The sequence below is a fragment of the Amblyomma maculatum genome, chromosome 8 (assembly GCF_055883805.1).
Source record: "Amblyomma maculatum isolate TAMU_Amacu chromosome 8, ASM5588380v1, whole genome shotgun sequence".
Lineage (NCBI taxonomy): Eukaryota > Metazoa > Arthropoda > Arachnida > Ixodida > Ixodidae > Amblyomma > Amblyomma maculatum.
The window spans coordinates 99,162,371-99,178,697 of record NC_139351.1 but is presented as its reverse complement, the minus strand read 5'-3'; the positions used below and the strand labels follow the sequence as shown (position 1 = coordinate 99,178,697).

The 16,327-nt window shown below is 48.4% G+C and overlaps 1 long non-coding RNA gene across 1 annotated transcript in view; it reads left to right on the top strand.

Annotated features, from left to right (window-relative positions):
* Window positions 1-7,841, top strand: part of LOC146181955 (uncharacterized) — a 136,427-nt gene extending 128,586 nt beyond the window's left edge. The window contains exon 3 of the long non-coding RNA XR_014700317.1: window positions 6,509-7,841. This is a non-coding gene — a long non-coding RNA (uncharacterized LOC146181955). The remainder of the gene's footprint in view (window positions 1-6,508) is intronic.
* Window positions 7,842-16,327: the final 8,486 nt, after the last annotated feature.

Sequence of the window (16,327 nt, the reverse complement as noted above, 5' to 3'; positions counted from 1 at the left end):
TTCCTACAGCCACAACAACAACAACGCGCGCCAAAGAACACCACGCAGCAGAAGCTATGGTGTACCGTCCGAACTCCCACTTCCCGGAAATTGTGACATACAGCGCCTTTCCTTTCCTGTAAACGAATGTTTATTATATATAGCATTACAACGAATGCCAATAAGAGGAAACGATGACAGGCACATGACAGGAGAGGAAGGGCAGGCTTTCGTCATTCTCCTCTTCAGAGATATCTTAAAGACCCTCTAATTTTGTTTCTTCTCTTTTTGCTGAGGTGATTGAACTTCATATATATTCTGATACGTGGAAGAACAGCCTTTCCTGGAAATTTCATCGAAATTCGTGCAGTAGTTCGAAAATTGACCCGTTAGCCTCACATCCCGCCTTAAATCGCGCAATTTTTTTCCTCCTTTGGAGTACCCGCGGGTACGATGCGTCTCAATGGAGGCGAAATAGAGAGGCGTCCGTGTGCTGTGCCATGTCAGTGCACGTTGAAGGTCCCCAGGTGGTTGAACTTCTTACCGTACGGCGCCTTTCTCTCTTTTTGAACTTACACTCCCACCTTTCTCCCATCCCTTATTGGTGTGGTTCATGCGCTCCCAGTACAGGTGTGAGAGATATTTTATCTTTCCTGTGACCCAATTATTCCTATAGTTGCAAAAACAACAGTAATCATAGCTCCGCGCGGTTTCGTGCCAGTTCAGCGTATATAAATAGCCAGAAACGGGACGAAGCTGTCATTTCTGAAACTGATACCGGGCAGAGTATTTCCGCTTCTGAACTGAAGCCGGGCCGATCGATGCAGCTGAACCCGAATGACCATGCCGGGGCACCATCGCGTAGCACACGGACGCCTTTGCGTTTCGCGTCCAGCATACGCGGCCGCCGCTGTCCGGTTTAAAATGATAGCAATAATAATTGGTTCACAGGAAGGGAAAGGCGCAGTATCTGTCACACTTGCTCTGTGGACACCTGAACTGCGCCGTAAGGGAAGGGAGGAAGGAGAGTTAAAGTGGAAAGAGGAGCCGTAGTGGAGGACTACGAAGTAATTTCGACCACCTGGGGATCTGACATCGCACAGCACACGGACGCCTCTTCGTTTCGCCTCCATCGAAACGCAGCCGCCGAGGTCGGGTTCGAACCCGGGTACTCCGGCACAGTGCTCGGGCGTCCTACCACTGCACCACCCCGGCGGGGCCGGTTTAAAACCCGTGGACTCGCGTTCAGTAGACGAATGTCAACCGCCGAACCACCGCAACGGGTGCGATCTTTTCCTAAAACCAACTTAAACAAAAAATAAAAACATCGCCTGGTGAGACGGTGGTGTAAAGGCACATTTTTTTTTTACGCATTTATATCTTTCTATTCTGATTTGCCACGAGCATCCAGGCGACATATACCAATGCTTTTTGCAATTCAAAAGGGAATCCGGCGCTTTATTTGTAATCATGCATGTATGCATGCTGACTCAAGTAGGATTACGGTCAGTGTTTTCCACGGAAAGCCGCAGAGCCGCTAGCTAACAAGCTTCGTAGTTTTTCCGGATCGTAGCATCCTTGAACGAGGGTTACTGCCTTTTAAAATTCGTTCAGTTGGACACGCATCGTTTCGCGGTTTTTGGAATTATATTCTTCGATTGCTTTTCAGCGTTGTTTTTGTCTTGTATTCGTTACCGCTTTTAGTTCTGCTTCCTTTGTGTCGAATCGCTCTTTGTGTTCGAAGCAATCCGAGTTAAGCTTCAGCCCGTCTTTGCATTTTCAGCAGCTGCGGAAGCGTTGTGAAGCTGCACAACCTGCCGGTACTGCGCCTTGGCTTGGTTATTTTGCTGCTCACGAAAACAAAGATCTGGATCTTGTGACTGTTCTGCTACCTTACGCTCAAAACGTGCTTCGCGTTCAGCCACGAATTCCAGCTTTTTTTGTAGCATGCGTTTTGTATGTTGCATTCCAGTCATCTGGCTTTCTTGTGCCTCTTTGATCTCCTGCAGTCTCATTATCTCCGAAACTTTGGCTTCGTACTCGTCTGCAGTCGTCACAATTTTCTTGCATGCGTCTTGAGTTTCACGTGCTAAATGGACCTTTTTCTCGACGTCGGAGAGCTTCAGTTGCAAGTCCACAATGGTTGATCGAATGTCAGTAAGATTTTCTGTGTCGGTAGCGATCATCTCCTTTCGAGCAGCCGGGTCCCTGCACACACCTGCCTGCATTTCTTCTACGGATTCGTTACGTTCTAAGATGTCCAATTCCGCTTGTTTGACCGCCTCGGTAGAGATACGGATGGTCGCGTTCAGCTGTAGGTAGTCAGACTTTATGAGCACCTTCTTCAGAGATGCTGCTGCAAGGGACCTGTCACAGGCAGAGTGCTCTTTTTCAAGCTTCCCCTTTTCCTCATCAGCCTTTCTAAGCAAACCAGCCAACCTGTTTGCATTTGCGGTCTTGGTGTTAAGCGCAGCTGCAGTCTCACATGCCTCCAGCTGGGCCTCCAGCTGCTTCTTTTTCTTTTCCTCAAACTTCTCGTAGATACGCTTCTTTCGCGGCCAACTCTCCACCAGGACTTCCAAAAGCTTTCGCGTGCGCTTTTTCTTTGGTTGGCCAGGTCCTGCAGGCCTTCATCTTTAACTCCCAAATAGCGAAACGTATCTTGCATCAGTTTCAGGTTGTGGCACAGTGGTACTGTATTCTCAATGTGCTCTTCCCCAGGTGGCAGCGGGTTGCGAGGCCTAGACAGCGCTTCCTCATTCAAGCCACACTGGGCCCAGGCTGCATGCAATACAGTGATGATGAGGTCTGCTGTGGGGGCATTCAATTCCTTAGCTGTGACTTCAATACCGAAGCAGTTGGCCAACCTGTCCGCCAAAGGGCATTCAATTCCTTAGCTGTGACTTCAATACCGAAGCAGTTGGCCAACCTGTCCGCCAAAGGGTCTCGCTCGTTACTGTCTCCCTTGGCTGCTGATGGCCGAGATGCACCACTCGCCATCTTTAAATGTGAAAGCCCAGCCTGCAAGAGTAGACATGCAAACGGGTTCTTCTCATTGCAGGATAACGCGGAAAACGGTTCTTCTCTGTGCAGGATAACGAATGATGGTGTGACAAAGAATTCGTACCAGGATCGAGGCGAGCTTACTTGACGGTTGGTTCTGTTCGCTCGTTCTGTCAGGCTGTCGAGGCGGTTCTGTCGGCTCCCTCGGTTCTGTTTAGCAAGTGCTTGACCATGGTCACCTGGCTAAAGTGCACTTTATCCTGGCGCCTTAGTCATGGGCGACGTTCCTAGATATGAGTCTGTATCTAAGAACGTTGGTCATGGGATATGGTGATGATGATAATGTGAACGAATATCCCGCTGCAGATGGACATGCCAAAAATATTAGGCGATGCTGAAAATTCACCTATACACGAGAAGTGGCTTTACACTACGTTTTCATTCCGCGCACGCATTTTTAAAACAAATACATCGATTTATGGGAAAGGTGCAGTATCTGCAAGATTTTGGGCGAACAGTTGAGCCGCGTCGTAAATGAAAGGACAAATGTGAAGTGAAAGTGGAAAGACAGAAAGAAGTGCAGTAGTGGAGGGCTTCGCAGTACGTTCGGTCACCCTTGGATGCTTAAAGTGCACTGACATTGCTCAGCACCACCTGATTTTAATGGCAAGAGCTGCTGCAAAATCCAAAGGACTCCCAGAATAGGAACGATTGTTTTCATCATCGGTTTCGAACGCGGGCACTCCTGTACAGTAGTCGGGCGTATTGATCATTTCGCCAGCGAGGCGGGAACAGTAGTTCAGATACCCGATTAGAGTACCGGAAAAATGATATTGTTACGAAGCGGCAAGCCGATGAAGACAGGAGACAGAAAATGACCGATGACGATGGTAGATGACGTTTAATGAATGTTCGCGGGCCTAGCGCGAGCGCTCCTGCCCGCGCCACTGCCCGCTTCTTCCTTGTCGTCCGTAACATGACCCGGGGCCGCCGAGCGATCGTCCCGATCGTGGACGAGGAAGTTTAGCGATGTTATTGATTTCATGGCATGATGATGGGCGTGTCTGGATGCTTGAAGAAGAAGAGGAAGAAGGAAGAATAGAACGGCTTGCCGGTACGATGTCTGATGCGTGGGTGATCCGCCTCCCTTAAAGCTGTCAACCATCCGTCACCAGAGTCCATGGGACCGATGGCTCGAGGTCACGTCGGGCAGCTTGGGCGGGGGTTGCGTGTTTGTGTCCATCGGTTCCTTCGGGTCATTCGGGTCCTTCATCTCGGTTCTGATCAGTATGTCTGTTCTCCTTGTCTTCAGGTCCGGGCTGGGGGCTGGGCGGTGGTAGTTGTTCAGGTCTGGGCTTGAAGGGCTGAGGCGAAGCTGCTCGGCGATGTCCCTGGGCCCTCGGTGATGGTCCCGGCTTGAAGATGGCCTCGATGCTCCAAGGCGAGGATGGGGATGTCGTACGCCGCACCTCCAACCAAATGTTACGAAGCGGCAAGCCGATGAAGACAGGAGACAGAACATGACCGATGACGATGGTAGATGACGTTTAATGAATGTTCGCGGGCCTAGCGCGAGCGCTCCTTCCCGCGCCACTGCCCGCTTCTTCTTCTTTGTCGTCCGTAACGTAATAATAATATAGTAATAATAATAATTGGTTTACTGGGAAGGAAGGGCCCAGTATCTATCACACTTTTTCTGTTTATGTCTGAACCGCGCCCTGAGGGGGAAGGTGGGCATATGCGACTTCTCGTAGCGAGTAAGATAGATGCCAGTCCTTTATTATAACAGATGAAATTAATGCAACTGCAAGAAGACAGTCCGAGATAACGGAAAGACATGTTCGCGGATAAGATAAGGAAATTCGCGGGGATGGAGATCCGCGGTTACAAAGATGTGGCTGGCGCGGAGGAATGATAGGTTGACCTTCATATGTCCTGCTTTAGACTTGACCTGATTGACAAAAGCAATTATCGTAATTGTTAACGTAGCTTTATTTATTTGCTCCTTCCTTCCGCTTCCTGTCATCCCACAGGCGACGTTCCCAGCAGGAGCATAAACCTGGCCTAGCGTATCAGCGCCAACACGATCTCGATGTGTACTTTCGCGAGGCCGCGACTGCAGTACAACGCGGTCAAGGCAACCAAAATTTGCCTATTCCTCTGGGAAATTTCGATGGGTTAGTAGTGAGGTCGCATTAACGCACGACTTCTCGTTTCCCAACGGCCTCTAGACCTTTCCCGGGCGACGCCGGTCGGTTCACAAACGAATTAGGGATCTTTGGTGAATGTGTCATATTCAACCATGAAGTTTCGTTACGCGTTCAGATATCGCTTGTAGCACCATTGTTGATGGTATAAAGAATTGCTCGGTTTCGCAGAACTCTATAGCACGCGCCTGTTCATTAGGTGCAGATGATTCTCCTGGACAAACCAACGAAGAACATGGATCCACACAGCAGGCGCGAGACGTGGGAGCCCATCTTCAAGATCCGCCGCTACAAGGGCTTCTTGCTCACCACGAGCGACTTCTGCGAGGCCGATCGCCTCGTGGTCATCCAGCACGTGGAACTTAGCTGCGCCGGCTCGTCCGAGTACATCATAAGCCAGTTCGGCATGGTCCTTTTTACGGAGCAGCCTTCATTTTTTGACGCCTTCGAATAACCCACGATTTTTCACTCCCCTTGGAATAGGCATTACTAGACCTTCTTACATCTACTTGTCGAGTTAGAGAAGATTACATACGACTTGAAGGAACTGTAACGTTTTCTTCTGCGTCTCCGCAATGATTGTCCAGTAGCTGTCGTCCCTAACCGCTCTCCCTTCCGATTCTCCTTTTCTGCCCAAGGGATTTTACCGGAGAAAAAAAAAAAGAGGGCAGACTGTAACCATCTATATCTTAACAGGGGAAAATGTTTGGGCGTGTTGGTTCACCGTCAACAAAGCAAAGCTCGAAAAACGACAAAGGACGAGATGAGCACTACAGGTGAACAGGTGAAGAGAAGGTTAATCGGAGTACGTGTATAAATACGTTTCTCCAGAGTGAACTAGTAAGGCTGGTGATGATTATGATAATGATATGCGTTTACTAAGCATTGATTTTGCTTTCGAAGATTATCATTGAACAGCAGAAATCTGAGTTTTTGAAGACGTGGTCGAACTGAAACATCCGCCGGAAAGTAACGACAAAGGAATCGGATAGCGATTACATAGCGGGTTACGCAGAATAGAGCCAGATGGCTTCGACGATGGCACAAATCAAGAATAAAATTAAAGGAAGAAATGCAATAGAATACTACTTCCCAGATGTCGATGTGATTGCGCAGCTAGCAGCGGCGCTGCTGCGACCTCATCATGCATACCAGGTTGGGGAGCTTGTCGTAAAACAAAAAATGAAATACATAAGGGGACCATGCAGCTGTTCATGGCAATCTGCGAGACAGCCCCGCTGACTTTTTTTTTTTGTGCGCCTTTTTTCGTCTTTCGTCCGTCCTGTTGTGATGAATTCACGTGTGTCGTTTCATCGCAGCTCCGCATCCACGGGGGTCCAAGATACAAAGCCAGTGGCGCGGAAGCCGTGCTTCGCAAGCACCACTCGAGGGCGGAGACGGTTGAAGACAAGCCAGGCAGTGTCGTCTACCGGCTGACCGGCACCTCGGACACGCTTTCCGCGCTGATGCGAGACATCTTCGCTGACCTGGAAAGCGTGTACAACCGCATCGGCATCCTGGCGGCTGGCCGCATAAAGAAGCTTAGCAAAAGTACTTCGGCGGCACCGCGATCACGGTGTACACGTTTCCCGACCGCAAGTCCGATATGGAACATCAGCGGCTTATCGTGATGGATGTGATCGACCACTTCCCGATGTGCTCGCTGGTGCGCTGCTACGAGGACCTGGTGGAATTTAGCATTTTCGAGCCCACGACCAGCTTATGCGAAACGTTCGACCACCTACTATTCTTGAAGCGGAAGCACAAGTTTCACGTTTTCTACGTCAGCGACACTACACTGGACCAGATATTCTCTAGCCTAGCCCGTAAACACGTTGGCCTTCAAGCTCGCGAATAAAACGACTGCATAAGTGGTGGCTTATTTAACACATGGCACGGGGAGGGAGGATTCAAAAACAAAAGGGGAAGGGGGAAAGCTGGAATGCGGGGAGGGTATAGAGGAGTGAGAATTGTTAAAGCGCCTGTGCAATCTGTACTTGATGGGGTGTGTTATAATGACTGCTTCTGAGCCGAACCGCAGTCAGGTCTTCTATCATCATCATCATCATCAGCCTGATTATACCCACTGCAGGGCGAAAGCCTCTCCCATATTTCTCCACTTAACCCGGTTCTGTGCTAGCTGCATCCACTTGACTCCTGCGAACTTCTTAACCTCACCCGCCCACCTAACTTTCTGCCGCCCCCTGCTACGCTTTCCTTCCCTTGGAATCCAGTTTGTTACCCTCAGCGACCATCGGTTATCCTCTCTTCGCACTACATGTCCTGCCCATGTCCATTTCTTCTTCTTAATTTCCACTAGAATGTCGGTAACTTGAGTTATTTCTCTGACCCACTCTGCACGCTTTCTGTCTCTTAATGTTACCCCTACCATTTTTCGTTCCATAGCCCTCTGGGATCTATAAGACTGGCCAAAATAAGGTGAATGAATAAAAGAATGACTGTTTTTGGCTTTCCGTGCGCTGATTCATTTTACGGCAAATTTATTGCTCGCTTACACCGTGGTGTATTGATACAATGTAGATTTCTTTACCATTCTTGTACCCAGAGCAACGCACCGTGAAGACCTGCAGCCACGACCACCCGGACGCAATATGTGAAAGTGTGGACATGCATTGGTTGGGGGAGGTTTGGTGGAAGGGTTATCACTTCATATGAACAAAGACTGCAGTGACAGACTGGAACCAGTTTACTTTATCCTGGTTACAACCACAACAGTGTTTAGTCACCAAATCTATTTTCGCTTCCTATTAGGCGACCTATAGGTGTGTGCAAATGCGAATGCGTATGTGCGATGGGTTGCGGGCCGATCGCAAAGGACAAAGCGAGGTGAATGCGACATGGCGATGTCCAGGACCTTAGCCAACTGCAGCGCAAGCAGCTGCCAGTCGGCACCAATAAGAGACAAGGTATTTTCCCGGAGCATTCACTTGAAATGGAACTGCAAAGCTCCCGAAGTGCTTCTGAGCGCGGCTACATTCCTCTTGATACCGATAAGAATTGATAGCTTTGAGGATTTTACTGCGCTTCTTCTTTGTCTTGCGTCAAATTGAAGTTAAGCTATGGCTGTTTTTCTTTCTTCGAAGCAATTCAGCATTCCTGTGTGAGAGCGCTAGATGCAAAATGCAACAATGAATGCCGTCTGAAAACAACATTAGAGGACGTTTGGCGCTGTTGAAGAGTTGTGTTGAAGTGCTGTGCTGTGTTGAATTCACCGGCTATACAGCGGGTAAACTCCATCATCAGTCGGGGTGTTACAAGAGCGGAACTTCCAATCTTTTTCAGCAGGAGATGCACATCTTTGCTGTACATTTTTCATTACGTTTGTGTTGCAAGCGGAAGCATAACGAAAGTTAACAGCATCCTGCTGTTATCTCCTACTTCCATCCCTTGGATCCCCAGCCTAAGCCACAATGTTGCTTTGGGACGTTAAAAAACACATGCCGTCAAAATTTTCGGAGCTCTACACTTCTGCCTCTCTCACATAGCCTGAGTAGCTTTAGGTCGTTAAACCCAAAAAACCAAACCACAATGCTAAATCCCGTTTGTGACACATCTGGCTTCGTTCCCATATTTCGCAGAAATCTGCATAGATACATCCCCACTTGCTTACACACCCTATATAGGTTCCCCGACAACCCGCACATCTCAACGCACTCGTGCCGTATTATGCTTGATCTCCACTTACCCGTGCTTCTCTAACTTCGCCCACGACTGGAGGCCACCCTAGACTCGCCCCAGCCCGAAATAATTCCATTCATTTCGTGGCAATAAAAGTTCTTACCACCTCTGACTTCGCTTATATATTTCCATTTTCCCGCCCCGGATCATGAAACGCTCTTTAAAATTCCCCTTGTCTATCGTGAGTATGATGGCAGGATTCCCCGAGCGACAGATACTGCATGCACCTTTCCTGTAAATGAATTATAGAGCGCCGGTGAACATTGATACGTTCAAATAAATGCTGGTTGTGTTCTATAAGGTGCGCACGATGTACCGTCATGACAGGTCATCGCGTAACCAGGCGATTCATGCATATACGAAGCTGACCCCGCCGGGCGTCCTCGAACGCCGCACCACACAGCAAACAGAAGCCTACCCTGATGTCTAGGAGCAGGCATCAGCGGCGTTTGAAATTCATTTACAGGCTAGAAAAGGCGCAGCACCTCTCAGAATTGATTGATTGATTGATTGATTGATTGATTGATTGATTGATTGATTGATTGATTGAGAGGAAGGGAAAGGTGCGGTAACTGTGTCACTTATTTTCTGTGGACACCTCAACCGCGCCGTAAGGGAAGGGAGGAAGGTGGGAGTGAAAGTGGAAATAGAGAAAGAGGAGCCGTAGTGGAGGGCTACGGAGTAATTTCGACCACCTGGGGATCTTTAAAGTGCGCTGACTGTAAAGGAAAGGAGGAAGGTGGGTGTGAAAGAAGAGGGGGAAATAGAGGTGCCGCAGCGGAGGGCTACGGTCCACTGCGCTATAATGGTAATCTCCTCATCGCCCAATGACCTCTAGAATTTTTTTTTTTTTGTTCGAATCGCTAAGAGAAGCTATCAAAGTGTTCGCGACATTGTCATCGTGTTAAACGCTTGCGAGAGCAATTTAAACAAGCTACTTCCTAGCATATACGCATTGATGGGAGAGGCGGTTTCAAATTCAGCTGTGTTTTACTTATTCGTGCGAGTAGGTTGCTGACGCCGGGCACTGCACCAGAGTTGTTCAACACCCTGCTGCGTAGGCCGACAGAAGCGGGGTGGCCATTTAAGTGGCAGAACTTACTGGTCCCTCCTTCATTAACCGGAATGGCCTCCTGCTCAAGGAACTATTCTATTAAACGTGACAGAGTTGTTCATTAGGTTTCGTGACTTCAGTTGAGTTTATTTCCTTAGAAGTCCCCAGCATTTCATGGGGACTGCTACGCCCCATTTGTTATTACTGGCATAATAAAACTTCCTCCTGGCTGCGGTGTCACTTTAAAGCCTCCAAATGGGCCCGAGTTATCTAAATCAGCTTTGCTGGGCCGTGTTTTTTACCATAAAGCTGGTTGTACGCACTTGGCGAATGATTTAAAGTAACAGCTGGTCACGTGACAGCATTTCTGAAGGCCTATAAATAGGGTGGCGTAAGTCGATTGTAGCGTGATGGAAACAAAGTAGCTAGCCGTTTCTCGAGATCTACAACGTCTGCATTGATACTTTTGCTCTGAAGTCAATAATTAAAATTAGCTAATTAGCCTTTACTAATAACCTGTAGTGAACAAATGAAAATACTGTACATGAGCATAGGGGACTCTAAACATCTCTGAATTTGTTTCACTGCGCTAGGGATAACAGTATTTTTAAAACCTTGGTCCAAGTTAGCTGGGACACCCGGTAAAATGGCGCGTGCCTAATTCAGAGAAGGATAAAAACAATTGTGAAAAGGTGCGAGGCTTACAATGGAGCAAGGAAACGAGGAAGGGAAGTATGCACTAATACCGCATTATTTTGCATCTCCACTTGCCCGTGCTTCTTGAACTTCGCTTACATATTAGCAGTCGTTTTACATTTTCCCGTCATGTGAACACTTCCGACCCATATCTCTTGTACCCATCCCTTACTTAAACCTCCTCATCGGGTCTTTCATACTTACCATATTAAGGGCCGCGAAAAAATGCATATACATGCTAGGGAATTCCATCTACTGTCAGCAGATTAAGAATTCTTTGCAGAGTACGTGTGAGGAGGATCGGGCTCATTTAACCCATCTATACTTTTGCTGTCCTGGCGTTTACCTCATGAAACTCTAACTTCACAACGAAACTACCGAATAGCACGCCCATAATCAATAAATTAACCACGTTCTCTGTACTCCTTCCGTATATCCGCCGTCTGGACAACGAAGCACGGAATTAAGTGGCAAGGTAATCATGCATGACCAGGCACGAAAGTTACAGCGGCTGCAGTCGATATCAAGCGCGCACGCTACAGAGGCTGCACTCGATATCGCGAGATATGCTTCACGCTCGCACTATCACTTCCAAAGCGGCAAGTAGGCACGGCGCATGCTCCGTTGTGGCCGCTTCATTCCCCACGGAACGCCTATTCCGAGTGTAACCCAGAAGCCGTGCCACACGGTAGCCGAGTGGGTAACGTGCTGAGCTCGCACACGCGAAGACCTGGGTTCGAATCCCAGCGCCTGCACTGCTTGTGCCAGCGATCGCTGCGATGTGGGGACTGGGATTCCGGCACAGGTCGCTTCGGGCAATTGGAGGCTCGACTGTACACTCGGCCGCCGTGTGTGGTGGACAAGGCGAGGTGGTGTGCCTTTTAGGCACAGCATCTCCTCTCGCTGTCCCCCGGGCATCCGAAGGGTGGATGCCTGTTGCTGCTGGTGGCAATTTTCTACGCATATGGTACAGCGGTAATGGATGTGGAACACGCGGTGCGGGGACTACAGCATGCAGAACGGGGGCTGAAAAGCGACATCGTGCCTTCGTGTGTCACACGACGTGTGCTCCTCCCCTTGTTAGCGTCCCTGCAGTATCGCGTTCATTCCCTTTAGGAAATGCGGAGCTGCTTCATAGTGCAGTATTACAAAGTGCTTCAGGGAAGAAACATTCCGAAGAAATATGCTGCCAAACAAAGTTCCGAGAATGCAATGAAGATGGCGGAACCTAGGATATCGGTAAGGGATGTTTAGAACCACACTTCAGTTGTTTGGGGTTGATATCTCTTCGCTGCTGCACTTCACAAGAGTAATCATGCCAAATGATCTGCAATAATCCATCCGTACAGTTCACTAACAAACCTTTGAAGAAGTGTCAGGACGTGCTAATCAGCTCGGGAGTTATGGCTGTTGCAAGGTAACGCACTCTCATTCAAACGGCCGCTTTTGATGCGGGCGATATCGCACAGCACCCGTGTGTTGTGCGATATCAGTGAAAGTTAATGAACCTCAGGTGGTCGAAATACCCGGAACTCTCCATTACGGCGTCTATCCTATTACGACGTCTATCATTAAACCCCAAAACCAAACCAACCTATAAGGGCTTACAAGTGGTATTCTTACTACCTGACCTTCACGACATGGCTTCATGCATAACCAGACAAACGATATAATACTCGCTAGAGCGATAGTTACGAATGTGCGAACTAGCCTCATGCTTTTTTTTTTTTCTGTTCCCTGTTCTCGGAAACTGTTCTCTGCCTGGAATCAGCCTGACTGCTGTAAGGCCGCCCGCAAGCTGTAGCCGATAGCGGAAACGTTCTGTGACGATATTGCTGAGGTCATTCATTGCAGGTTCGGAACAAGCAAACATTTAAAAATAACAGGTGAAGAGGGGGGGGGGGGGGCGGCAGAGGTGACGGTCGAGAAAAAAAGACATTCTGGAAATATGGCCTAGTGATACGCCAGCATATAGCCTAACTGTCCTCCATTACATATCGTTCCATCCAAGAGGGTTCTACTTAAGTTGAGGACAACTCAGAGGGCTATGGAACGAAAAATGGTAGGGATAACATTAAGAGAAAGGAAGCGTGCAGAATGGGTCAGAGAAATAACTCAAGTTACTGACATTCTAGTGGAAATTAAGAAGAAGAAATGCATGGGCAGGACATGTAGTGCGAAGAGAGGATAACCGATGGTCACTTAGGATAACAAACTGGATTCGAAGGGAAGGAAAGCGTAGCAGGAGGCGGCAGAAAGTTAGGTGGGCGGACGAGGTTAAGAAGTTCGCAGGGGTCAAGTGGATGCAGCTAGCACAGAATCGGGTTAATTGGAGAAATATGGGAGAGGCCTTCGCCCTGCAGTGGGTATAGTCAGGCTGATGATGATGATATCGTTCCAGTACAGCACGCACCGTCGCTTGGTCATATAACCATGCGTTAGCGCGTCAGCTGTTTGAACGCGCTGAAATACTAGCCGCATTGCCCAGTTTTCGGGTGCAGTTATCAATTGCAACAACGTAAAATAAGCTAGATATACTACTGTAGGTCGAAACAACTGGAGGACAAATTAAGTCGGAAGTGGCAACGGTTCTACGAAACAAAACCACATTAACATAAAACGATCATGCGGCAATTGATTAGAAGGTAAGTTGGCGACCATCGATGATGAAAATATGGTTCGAACAAAGGACCATGGTCAAACTCAATTTTTTTGTGCTCTTTTGTTCATCTGTAACTATGCTCATGATCCCGTCGTGTGCCTACATGGGGAAACGACAAAATACACTGTGCGCACATTCCAATGAAAAGGCGGACAGAACGTTCCACATCAGAACTCTTTGTCGACTTCCCTTTTTCGCTTTCTTACCTACACGTGGCAGAACTATATAACGAGTCAGAAATGCCGTTTCACACGTTTCCCAAAGGACGAGTAACAGATACATATCACCATAGCCTCCTTTATACTCTGCCTGTCAACGCGCCGCGCGAACAATAGAGCGGTGCCGTCGGGTAAAGTTGCGCGGCGCTGCCACTCCCCTCGCTGAGGGCGCCACTGACGTAGGGGTCGAGGCGCACGGGTCGCACGGGTACGAACGTCGGCGCGGGGCGGGAGCGCTGTTATTCGCTAGCGGAATAACTGTTCCTAAGCATGAATCATGCATATTCAGCATATTTACTTGTAAGGCCGACATCCACTAAGCATAACAAGTGATCATGATACTTGCTAGGCAATAACATCAACGCTATATGACATTTTATGTCAGGCAGTTTCAAGAAATTGCATATGGCTCGAAAAACTGCATGACTGCTTCGCTAGCGCCAATGGTGATAGAAAATTACAATGCTAGTCTACGCTGCAATAAAACAAAATTTAAGAAGAAAGGCACCAGCATTTATTTACACATTTCACAACAGCAATTGTGCTACAAGAGTATCAAGTAGAAGTGGTGTGATGAATAGTTGCCATAAGTAGGGAAAAATGTTCCACGGTGACTTCTGTCACTGTTAGCACTTCAGAAGCCAGCTTGATTTACAGATGATTGGAACAACTGCATCGCAGTATGCCATTGAGATCTGTAAGGAGAACAATTTTGGTATCAGCTGTTACTTTCAATGATTCAGCGCGTCGTACAAATGTTTTCTTTTATTTGAAAAACAAGGAAAGAAAAATATACGCGTTGCATATTTCTGTTTCGATCACTTCAAAATAATCGTCCCAACAGGCAAAGCTTGTGTTTTTTATTTTTCACAGAATTGCGCACTTAGCGAAACAAAAAATACTGCGCTGGAGCACATGTAACCTACCACACAGACGAGCTAACCAGGGAGGAAGTTGGCATCGCAGTCCAGAAAATACACGTGCACATTTATTATTATTATTACCTTACTGACGCGTAATAAACACACTTCTGGTGCTGTCATTATTTTTTACAAGCCTTAATGCGGTTGAGTGCGAGTTTTGCGGTTTCCGATGCTAGAGAGGGAAAGCGATTTAGTTGACAAGGAAAACTAATATAGGCTTTCCACGATTCGGTTTAACTCACTTTAAAGTAATAATCTTCACAATAGGTAAATCTTGTGTTTCTATTTTATCACAAAATTTTGTAATTAGCGTATACTCCAAAAAAAAAAAAGAAATCTTCGCAGGAGTACATCTAACGCACTACGCAGACGAGCTAGGCAGGGAAGCAGTTAGCATTGCAGTACAGAAAGCACAGGTGCGCATCATTACTATTGCAGTATTGAAGCTTAATACATACAGTGTTTGGTGCTGTCACTATTTTTCACAAGCCTCAAAGCAGGCGAACACTACGCAGCGATCGCCGGAAGGATAAAGCAAAGCTGTCACTTACCAGTTGGTGCAATGGTGTATTCCTGCAGCACCCGAAGGCAGAGAAAAGTAGAACAATGACCTTGCACACTGCTAAATAGTCCACGAAACAGCGAGAAAGCGGCAGCGCGTGGCTATCCGGACCGCTTTGCAACACGGCGCACTAGGATGATCACGCGTGTGTCGCAGAAGCGGAGCGGTATGCGAGAGGGGGATACCCTGCGCCTGGTTCAGAGCCTGGTACTCAGTCGCGTGGGCTACGCCCTCCCGTATTTCAACCTCAACAAAGGAGAAGTGGAAAGTGCAGATATCATCATCCGCAAAGCTTACAAGACAACCCTGCACCTACCAATGAACACCTCCAACGCAAAACTACTAGCTCTTGGCGTCCACAACACCTTCGAAGAGATCAAAGAAGCCCAACTGGTCACGCAGATAGCCAGGCTCCAGCAGACTCCTACGGGGCGCTCGCTTCTTAGGCGGCTGGGGCTAGGTGCAACTGCGGAAATCGAGAATAGTACTGCGAGCATACCGGACGCAATTCGCCAGACGCTAAAGGTTAGCTCCCTTCTCCGGAACATGGACCCCAACTTGCATGTGGTCCGTAGAGAAGCCCGGGCGAAGTATGTACAAATAAATTTAGCTACAAGATCCACAACGGTATGCACGGACGCGGCTCCGTATACAGGAAGCTCACATAACAGCGCAGTGGCGGTAGCTATTGATTCCAACCTAAAGGACCTATAGCTAGCGCCTCAGTCAGGGATTGCACGGTAACCGAAGGAGAGGAGCTGGCCGTTGCTCTAGCGGTGGTAGCCGGGTATCGAAGCAACACGTCCCTTACCATTCTTACATATTCGAGATAAGCGTGACGTAACTACATGAACGGCCGCATAGGTCGCGCCGCGCTCAGGCTCCTCCAGAGCGCGGCCCCATCAAGTCACACACATCTACTGGGTGCCAGGACACATCGACATAGCGGGGAACGAACGCGCCGATGAGGTAGTTCGAGGGTATGCGAGCCGAGCTTCCTCCCAATCGGGCGATCTACCCGAGCGAGTCGGCCCTACGTACTCAGACATTCTGAACTACTATAAGCCCTAGGGTACGGATCCGCTATCCGCCGCCTCATCGGGATCGAAAACAACAAGAGGCAGTGTACTGGCGAAGACTTCAGACAGGAACATTCCCTAACCTGCATATCCTAAGCAAAATTTACCCGTCACAATATCGGGACACCTGTCCATGGTGTGGTAGCACACCTTCGTTATACCACATCCCGTGGCAATATAGAAATAACGATAGCTTTCGTAAAGACCCGAGTGCGGAACAGTGGGAGAGCCGGCTCTCCAGCGGC